Raw genomic sequence first — 11395 nt, forward strand, 5'->3', positions numbered from 1 at the left:
GATTAGAATGGTCACCCTTTTTAGGTACAGGTTGAATGTAGGCAAAACTTCCAGCAAGAAGGAAAGGTAGATGTTGACAGACAGAGCTGAAAGAGTTTGACTAGGCAAGGTGCAAGCATGGAGGCACAGTTTCGGAGAATAATGGGAGGGACCCCATCAGGTCCATAAGCCTACTGAGTGTTTAGGCCAGCGAGCGCATGGAAAACATTATTGCGAAGAATTTTAATAGGTGGCATGAAGTAGTCAGAGGATGGAAGAGAGGGAGGAACAAGCCCAGAATCGTCCAAAGTAGAGTTTTTAGCAAAGGTTTGAGTGAAGAGTTCAGCTTTAGAAATAGATGTGATAGCAATGGTGCCATCTGGTTGAAATAAAGGAGGGAAAGAAGAAGAATCAAAGCTATTGGAGATATTTTTGGCTAGATGCCAGAAGTCACGAGGTGAGTTAGATCTTGAAAAGTTTTGACACTTTCTGTTAATGAAGGAGTTTTTGGCTAGTTGGAGAACAGACTTGGCATGGTTCTGGGCAGAAATATAAAGTGCATGAGATTCTGGTGATGGAAGGCTTAAGTACCTTTTGTGGGCCACCTCTCTATCATGTATAGCATGAGAACAAGCTGTGTTAAACCAAGGTTTAGAAGGTTTAGGACGAGAAAAAGAGTGAGGAATGTACGCCTCCATGCCAGACACTATCACCTCTGTTATGTGCTCAGCACACCAAGACGGGTCTCTGACACGGAAGCAGTAGTCATTCCAAGGAAAATCAGCAAAATACCTCCTCAGGCCCCCCCCAACTAGCAGAGGCAAAACGCCAGAGGCACCTTCACTTAGGGGGATCCTGAGGAGGGATTGGAGCGATAGGACAAGATACAGATATGAGATTGTGATCAGAGGAGCCCAACGGAGAAGAAAGGGTGACAGCATAAGCAGAAGGATTAGAGGTCAGGAAAAGGTCAAGAATGTTGGGTGTATCTCCGAGACGGTCAGGAATACGAGTAGGGTGTTGCACCAATTGCTCTAGGTAGTGGAGGATAGCAAAGGTAGAAGGCTAGTTCACCAGGATGGTCAGTGAAGGGAGAGGAAAGCCAAACCTGGTGGTGAAAATTGAAGTCTCCAAGAATGGAGATCTCTGCAAAAGGGATGTAGCCGCACTGGCTGGGCATCAATTGGCTCTCAGGTGATCTGTTTTACTGATCACACCCATCATCGTAGGGTCGAGGAAAGGCAGTTCTCCCTGACACATTTATTGATGAGGTAGGCATGACCGTAAGAACTGCAAACAAGTTCTCGGTCTCAATTTCTTACAAAATAACATTATACACTGATATTAAACACTTTCAACATATTACAATATTCATTAACAATACATGCAATTGACTTGGCACTATGACAATCAGTTTTTACTACAAAATTAAAGTATTTACCTCGGTCACCATCCTGCCCGTCTTTGTCTGAGCGCGACTTGGCCGTGAGTGATGCCTGCAGGCCACTAGCAGGTTAACCCCACACTACTAACAAGTGAGCATCGGCTTCGGTGCTTAATATAGCATTAAATACTGATACTCACACATATTACACGTTTTCATGCAAATAGAAAACTATTTAACATTTCACTTATATATGCCGAGGAATAATCACATGAGGTACATACGCTTTACATACAGTAACAAGGGAAGAGGGTCAAAATGTGCTCCACTTTGGAAGTTAAATAGTCAAAGAATTTCTTATAATCAGAGGAGTTAGGTGAGAGGTATACAGCACAGATAAATTTAGTTTGAGAGTGACTGTAGTTGTAGCCAGATGGTGGAAAACTCAGAAGATTCAAGAGCGTGTTAAGTCATTGCGCACATAAACGCAGCATCCAGCTTTGGATTGAAAATGAGGATAGAGAAAGTAGGAGGGAACAGAAAAGGGGCTACTGTCAGTTGCCTCAGACACCTGAGTTTCAGTGAGGAAAAGAAGATGAGGTTTAGAAGAGGAGAGGTAGTGTTCTACAGATTGAAAATTAGATCTTAGACCACGAATGTTGCAGAAGTTAATGAAGAAAAAGTTGAGGGTGGTGTCAAGACACTTAGAGTCGTTGACAGAAAGGCAGTCCGACCTAGGGACATTTATGGTCCCCTCCCCAGATGGGGACTCCGAGGCTGGTGTAGGAGTCGCCATGATGATTTTAAAATTTTTGAGTGAAGGGTGTGTGTGTTATTAGGTGCTTGTAGTTTTGTGTGGAGGAAGAGAGTTGTCTTTAGAGGGCAGGCTGTGACTGCCCCCTTGTGTTGTGAGACACAAAGGGAAACGTTCAGTGAGGTCACAGCTGGGTTTAATGATAAGTTCACAGCACCCCCTGAACAGTGCTTTAGACCTCACTGGGAGTAATTATCGTTTCGGCAGGTGTCTACTGCCTCCTCCTCCAAACTTGAGAAGGATAATCAACACAAAGGTGATTACAAAGTGTTTATGGATGACATGATTACCAAAGGTTTTGCAGAGCTTGTACTGACAAAGGATTTAGTTAGGAATGATGGTAAGGTCTGGTACATTCCACGTCATGGAGTTTATCATCCGAGAAAGCCAAAGAAATTGAGAGTTGTATTTGACTGTAGTGCAAACTACAGGAACCAGTCATTAAACAGTCACCTGTTACAAGGCCCAGACCTTACCAACAAACTTGTTGGAGTGTTGTGTAGGTTTAGGCAAGAAAGCATTGCATTTGTATGTGATATAGAAGCAATGTACCATCAAGTGAAAGTCAACCCAGAACACACATGTTAAGATTCCTTTGGTAGGAAAATAGTGACCTTAATAATGAGATAGCTGAATACAGGATGACAGCTCACCTGTTTGGAGCTACATCATCTCCAAGTGTAGCTAACTTTGCACTTAAGAAAGCTGCAGATGACTATGGGTGTGGATCTGATGCAACCAAGTTTATAAGAAACAACTTTTATGTTGATGATGGTTTGAAGTCATTAGCTACAATGGATGAAGCTGTCACTCTTATTCAGCAGAGCAAAGAATTATGTTACAAGGGAGGTTTTAACCTTCATAAGTTCTTGTCAAACAACAAAGATGTATTAGCTGCAATTTCTCCTCACGAGAGAGCAGATGGAATTAAAAGTTTGGATTTTAGTAAGAATGAAGACACACTGCCTATAGAAAGAACTTTGGGAGTTGAGTGGTGCATAGAATCTGACACATTTCAATTTAGAATAAAGCTGAAAGACAAGCCACTCACCAGGAGAAGCATTCTGTCAACAGTGAGCTCTATATATGATCCATTAGGTCTAGTGTCACCTCTCATACTGACTGGAAAGCAAATGTTACAAGAATTGTGTAAGAATGCAGTTGAATGGGATGATGAGGTGTCAGATTATGTCAAACCTAAATGGATAAAATGGAAGGATGAGCTGCACAAACTAGACCAGCTAAAAGTACCTAGATGTTACAAACCTGATGACTTTGGGGAAATAGAAAATGCTGTAGGTACACAACAGCCCACATATAAACTAGAAAGACTTGAGTATTTTTCTGATTGGTTTAAAGCAAAGAGGGCAGTTGCTGTATGCCTCAAACTTCTGAACAGTTTCAAAGGAAAAAGGTGATGGCACTACTAAAGTAAAAGGAGACACATATGAACCAGTAAATGTAGAACGAGTGTCAGAAGCTGAAAATGAAATAAAACAAATGCAAGCAAAGGCATTCCAAAAGGAGATATGTACTGAAATCATCTGCTAACAATAATTCTTTAATTAAAGGGGACAATGACAAAGGAAGAGAAGTGTTAGACAAGACCAGTTCCCTCTATAAGTTAGATCCCTTCATTGATAAAAATGGTATCATGAGGGTAGGAGGAAGATTGAGGCTTTCTAATCTGACAGATGAATCCAAACATCCAGTCATCCTTCCCAAAACATCACACGTAACCCAGCTGATAATATGCCACCCCCACAAAAGAGCAAATCATCAAGGCAGGTGCATAACTTTAAATGAAATCAGGTCAACTGGATACTGGATAGTAGGAGGATCATCCCTAGTATCAAGGCATATTTCTAAGTGCATTATCTGTCATAAAGTTAGAAGTACAACACAGGGACAGAAGATGGTAGACCTGCCTATCAACAGACTAGAACCATCACCTCCTTTTACATACTCAGCAGTAGATTTCTTTCGCCTTTTCTATGCCAAAGAGGGGAGTAAAGAGCTTAAAAGATATGGAGTGCTCTTTACTTGCATGGCATGTAGAGCTGTGCACATAGAGACAGCCAACAGCATGGATATAAGCTCCTTCCTAAGTGCTTTGTAGGATGAAAAGGGCCTGTAAGACAGTTGAGATGTGACCAAGGAACTAACTTTGTAGGAGCCAAATCAGAGTATGAGAAATGCTTGAAAGAACTAAATAACAATAAAGTCAGACAAGAACGCATGAAAGACCAGTGTGACTGGATTGTATTTAACATGAATGTACCCAATTCCAGTCACATGGGAGGTGTTTGGGAGAGGCAGATACGCACAGTGAGAAATATACTCTCTATGTTACTTGATCAGCATGGTACCTAGTTAGATGACCAAGATCTGAGAACCTTCTTAGTTAAAGCTGAAAATATAGTTAATGGTCGTCTCCTAACTGTGGACCATCTTAACTCTCCAGAAAGTTCTACACCACTGACACCCAGTAATTTGTTAACTATGAAAACAAAGGTAGTACTGCCTCCTCCAAACATTTTCATTAAGAAGGACCTGTATTGCAGAAAGAGATGGCACAGAGCACAATACCTAGCCAACCAGTTCTGGTCCAGGTGGAAAAGGGAGTATATGCAATTTCTACAATTTAGAAATAAGTGGACAACACCAAAGAGGAATCTCAGTGTAAATGACATAGTTATCATCAAGGATCAGAATGTAGCAAGAAACCAGTGGAAACTGGGAAGAGTAACAGAAGTATTTCCTGATCATGATGGCCTAGTAAGAAAGGTTAAGGTCCTGGTGTCAGACTGTAATCTCGACAACCAGAGAAGATGCACAAAGGCAAACAAGACCATCATAGAGAGGCCAATACATAGTCTAGTATTGCTGTTAGAAGGTAATGCATAATAAAAGACTGGAGCATCCCTGCCAAAGAGCCAGCGTAACAAAACATATCATGTGCTAATCCTAGTTTTAAGGTACATACTAATCCTTGGTGAAATGTTCAGTAGTTTTCTATTTGCATGAAAACATGTAATATGTGTAAGTATCAGTGTAGCCGCACCGGCTGGGCATCAATTGGCTCTCAGGTGATCTGTTTTACTGATCACACCCATCATCGTAGGGTCGAGGAAAGGCAGTTCTCTCTCTGACGTTTATTGATGAGGTAGGCATGACCGTAAGAACTGCGAACAAGTTCTCGGTCTTAATTTCTTACAAAATAACATCATACACTGATATTAAACACTTTCAACATATTACAATATTCATTAACAATACATGCAATTAACTTGGCACTATGGCAATCAGTTTTTACTACAAAATTAAAGTATTTACCTTGGTCACCATCCTACCTGTCTTTGTCTGAACGCGACTTGGCCATGAGTGATGCCCGCAGGCAACCAGCAGGTTAACCCCACACTACCAACAAGTGAGCATCGGCTTCGGTGCTTAATATAGCAGTGAATACTGATACTTACACATATTACACGTTTTCATGCAAATAGAAAACTATTGAATATTTCACTTATAAATGCCGAGGAATAATGACGTGAGGTACATACGCTTTACATACAGTAACAATCAGTATTCAATGCTATATGAAGCACTAAAGCTGATGCTCACTTGTTAGTAGAGTGTGGTTACCCCACTGGTCTCCTGTGGGCATCACTCACGGCCAAATTGCGCTCAAAGACAGGCAGGATGATGACCGAGGTAAATACTTTAATTTTGTCATTGTGCCAAGTTGATTGTATATATCGTTAATGAATACTGTAATATGTTGAAAGTGTTTAATATCAGTGTATAATGTTATTTTGTAAGAAATTGAGACTGAGAACTTGTTCGCCGTTCTTATGGTCATGCCTACCTCATCAATAAGCGTCGGAGAGAGAGAACTGCCTTTCCTCAACCCTACGATGATGGGTGTGATCAGTAAAACAGATCACCTGAGAGCTAATGATGCTCTGCTGGTGTGGCTACATAATCACCACACAGTGTCTCGCCTGTGCAAGGACACAGTCACTACACGATATGTAAATACTTTTGCGCATGTGTAAACTTAAATTAAACTTGCAACTATGTGACAGAGTTTCACCAGCAATGAATAATGCACAGGGAATATATGTGTGTGTATGTATGTATGTATGTCTGTGGGCACACGCCCAACCCACTGTTATTCTTAAGCCCAGTTAGTGAGTTCTGGCAACTGTCTCGCTTTGTGGCCATCGGTGTGGGCGCAAGACATCTCTCCACTGGTCGACCGTTTCACCTGTTCCCACTGGTCAGATGTGGCACCAGTCTCCATCACAGCTACTGGTCACCACCAACGGGCAACCACTCGCTCTGCCATCCTCCCAGCACTGCACCCTGCTCACTCACAGTCCCCCTGCTCTGCTGTCATCCTCGTAGAGATCCACAATCCGTCCATGGCAGCCGACTCTTCACGTTTTGACTGTTATCACCACTTTCTTGGGGCAATTAGTGCAGGATAATGAGACCCGTTTCATGCTGACTCGATGTATTGATTGAATCGGTCAAAACCTGGGAACACGAACAAGTTCTCATAAAGACAAATGTATATTGGTAACTTAACAGTCTCAGCCTTATGGAATAGGATTATAGGTTTATGTTACACATTGGTAGCTTAACAGTCTCAACCTTACAGAATGAGATTACAAATTGTGCTACTGTACACTCTGATATAAAACAGGATATATATATGTTACACTGAGTATGTTGTAGTCAAGACATTCATGTGTTGGCAGGTCATTTAACTCCTGTAGACTGAAAATCACTCTCAATATGAGACACTCGTTCATGACGTCTGCTCCCCTCTACAGTATACCTGCTTCTGCCCCAGGGCAGAGCAGAGTTGGGTGTTCCCTACACATGTTTCTCGTGTGGAGTCTTTGAAGTCCCTATCTGACCTCCATTAACCCGGCTGAGGCTAACATTATCAGGTCAGTAAAATATCTTCTCCCCATCCCATCCACTACCTTCCTCAGTCTCTCTCTCTCTCTCTCTCTCTCTCTCTCTCTCTCTCTCTCTCTCTCTCTCTCTCTCTCTCTCTCTCTCTCTCTCTCTCTCTCTCTCTCTCTCTCTCTCTCTCTCTCTCTCTCTCTCTCTCTCTCTCTCTCTCTCTCTCTCTCTCTCTCTCTCTCTCTCTCTCTCTCTCTCTCTCTCTCTCTCTCTCTCTCTCTCTCTCTCTCTCTGGCAGTAACAGAATATCTTTTATCCTTGAGGGAGTCCATAATTGCCAAAGAAGCCATAATGTGGCCATGAGCAGAGGATGTTGTCCTCATTCATGATGACGGGCTGCAGTCCAGGTGGAAACTTGGTATAATCATCAGCCTACTTGTGGGATGGGAGTGGTTAGTAATGGTAATGGGCATAAAGACCTCCTTGGGCACAGCCACTCATCCCATTGCCAGATTGTACCCACTTGAACAAAGTTTGGTAGATGTAACACCCTCTGCTGATAATGTCCAGCTCCAGGGGCCCATCTGTAAACAACGACCCCTGTGACAAGCAGTAAAATGCTCAGCAGACTTGTGGAAATCTAAATTTAAAGCCAGTCAAATTTAACTTTGTTTCCCCATGATTTTATATATATATGTAAATATTTGTACTGTTTTTTTTCTCTGTGGTGGGAATATGTTTGTTTTACTGTTAAGGATCCAGGGTCAAACAGGATCCAAACTCCTGGACCCGAGTTTTTATGAGCCTACTCCGCTTATGGCTTAGACAGTTACACTTAAGGGTCAGTCACAGTTACAATCCTGCTACCATGCAATGCAGTCACTCCATTCCCACTCAGTCTACTACTTCAGGTGGACATTCCAACCAATATTCCAGCTATGTACTCAGATTAGTCAGCAGCCAGTGTACTTTTAGGTACTTAGCTAAGCCATAGGTGTGCACTAGTACAAGGTAACCTGGCTTTGGTGTCTGTATGTTAACGTTAAACCACTATTCTATGTAGATGATTTTTTAGTATTTATTTTCCCTTTACTAAGAACACATTAGGCTCCACTTTGTTAGGCTGAGCTACTTTGGAGAGAACATGTGGCAATTTGTCCAGACATAGACATAGTATACCAATACAATTACATATGTATTACTTAATGAAGATTGCTAGTGCTGCTACTAGTTTAATCTCATTTTAGGCCATTCGTAAGTACACTAAGAAATTGATATGAAGGTGGGATAAATCTTGAATCGTAAGGGCCTTTCACCAAGTATCAAACTCCTCCCTGGGAGAACAGAATAGCACCTTAGATAGTGAGACCATGACAATCATCTTGGGGCTTTCATGCTTCCAGTCACAAGTCACAACACTGCATGCATTACTTTCTCTGGTAATGTATTTCATGAATAAGACACTGAAGACATGCCTCTTTCTGTTCATTCCTTCAGTCTTGGTTGTCTAACATTATTGCTGTCCATATCTGATTCATGTAGATTATAATGAGACTGAAAATCTGTGGTGGATAATAATGTCTTCTTCCCTCCCACCTTTGTCCATACTGCCTTGCCCTCACTTCCCTCTGCCCAGACCACCATTATACCATTACCACCTCTCAGTTACTGACCTTAAGGATAACTACCAATTTTCTCATTAGGTGCCAGGGGTAAACATACACTAAGAACATGTAATATTTATTAAAATTAGGCTTTTATCATGCTATAATGTATGGAATGTTTTCATCAGGTTAGTAGTGTTGCTATGCAGTCTGCATTACAGTTAACAGCCTGGTAACAACACAGCACAACAATAACTAATATATATATATATATATATATATATATATATATATATATATATATATATATATATATATATATATATATATATATATATATATAAACATTTTGATCAGCAGGTAGTCCAATATTATTTAGACAACATACATGAAATTCTGAACATGTATCAACTAGGTATATAACAGCATTTGTTAGTTAAATATTATAACATGGCAATATCATTTGTCTCCTCAGTGTTCTGTACACTTACAATTAGTGCGAACTCTCAGGATAACTGTGAGAACCAGATGAACTGAACTGTTGTATCCACAGTATTCAGTTTTCTGTATATATGGTATTAATATCAAAATAAGTCGTAATGAAATACTAAGCACAGTGAACCACATGTTGAGTGTCTTAACACAAAACTGTCACTGCACAACTCACACTATGTAACACTCCCATCAGTCATTAAGTTGACAATTATGCAACATTTCCATTTCCATCAGTCATTACTTGTAGAAGAGGGAAGCAAGGAAAACTAATCAGATCAGTATATAAATAATTCAATCACAAACTCCGCATTAATCTTGGAAAATATAGTCATTACTTGTGCACAGATCAACAGGTGGATGCAAGCAAAAGTATTTTTGCTTAGCATCACTAAGATCACAATAGAAATTCTACAAGGACTTTATGCTTTCCTCATACATCAAGCAAAATAAATACTTTAATGCACATTGCAACATTTCACATACATACCATGTACTTATCACAGACACATTATTTCAATTTTGTATTGCATTCATAGTGGTAACATTCATCTCTGGTCATCCATATGTGGTTACATCTGGTTTTGAAAGGTAAGTGTCATGTATGTGATCAACTTACAGTAGCCACACCTGGCCGTACTATGCACCATTAAACAATGTTGTTTTCTGATCACATTATTACCATTTGTATTTGTATTGCACACCCACCTGACTCGGCAGGACTGGCCAGTCACTGCCTTGCAATGGACACATGACTGTCATTGTGCTACAATATCTTGTAAAATATGCTCTGCAGATGACCAAGACTGATTGTGCAACCAATTTGGATGGAAGCATTTTGTTTCAAGTGTGAATTTGCACAACCTTAAATATATACGTACTTGTCTGGACGGCACCAAAGTAAAGATTAATCTGGTTGAGGTAATAACTGCAATGTATTAATTATTAACAACTTTTGTCACTTTTACTTTACTCCCAGATATTTGGAAGAACAGTCTGGTTCACCAGTATCTGGATTATGAATCTGGTTAAACATTCACACTATATTTTACATCAGTTCCTAGATTAGAATGCCCATATTTCATTTACAACACACACACACACACACACACACACACACACACACACACACACACACACACACCTAATTACTAATAAATGCTTTGCATACTGCTTCACCTTGAATGGAAATTCTTAAACTAAAATGAGTTGCAATGCACATTCCTGAACCACAAGAGCAGAGTACAACTACATTTATACAAGTTTATCTCCACTTTTCATTATAAATAACTGACATTCTACAAAGCTGATTTTTCCTTAATTACAATATGTAATAAGATTACAACTAATATCAAACAAGGTACATTAGCCCTCAACATTTTTCATTCTGACATGACAAATGTTAACCAGATGGTTGGCACAGTTTTATTACTGGTATGGAAATGTGTAGGAAGACAATGGATCACAGCATGACCATAAGTCAATAATGCAGGGAGGGAGTGTGATGTGCCAAGTACATATATACATTTGGAAAAGGAAACTGGAGACTTATTGGGATTATCCACTTGGAATTCATGAAAGCAGGTAAAGATGATAATCAAATAGATGTGGAATGTGTGAACACTTAAGCCTGTAAGATAAGCACCTATACCACAAGCAGTATACTGCTTTGATAGCATCACAGCATCTGCTTTGGAATCAATGAAGAAGATAACACACCAATTTCAGTTTTTCTTTGACAACAATTATTGCTCTTTTGCTCTTTCACTGTGAGAAAGTGATGCATACATAGGAAGAGGAACTATTACACATCGTGTTATCAGTATAAATTATCGCTTACTATGTGAAAGATGGTATTTGGGGCATCATGATGTTCTGATCAGATAATTAGGCAAATCTTTTTTACCAATACCATCAATAATTATTCATTGCATTTACTTTATCACCTAGGGTTTGTTTTTCAGCAAACCTGGCAAAACTACACCTAAAACTCCAAATGCTATAAGGAATGGCATACAAATCTCAAGTAACATGCTTATTTTACAGTAATGAGAACACTTTTATACATTCATAATTCTTTTCTTGTTTAAAAGTGAGAATAGAATCCAAGTTAAGCATACATGACAGCCTTCTCTTATTAAGAAACTGCTGTGTGGATCAAATCTGCAACTCTGAACTATATAGTCCCAGCAATTCGTTTAA

The sequence above is a fragment of the Scylla paramamosain genome, chromosome 33 (genome assembly GCF_035594125.1).
Source record: "Scylla paramamosain isolate STU-SP2022 chromosome 33, ASM3559412v1, whole genome shotgun sequence".
In the NCBI taxonomy this organism is placed as follows: Eukaryota; Metazoa; Arthropoda; class Malacostraca; order Decapoda; family Portunidae; genus Scylla; species Scylla paramamosain.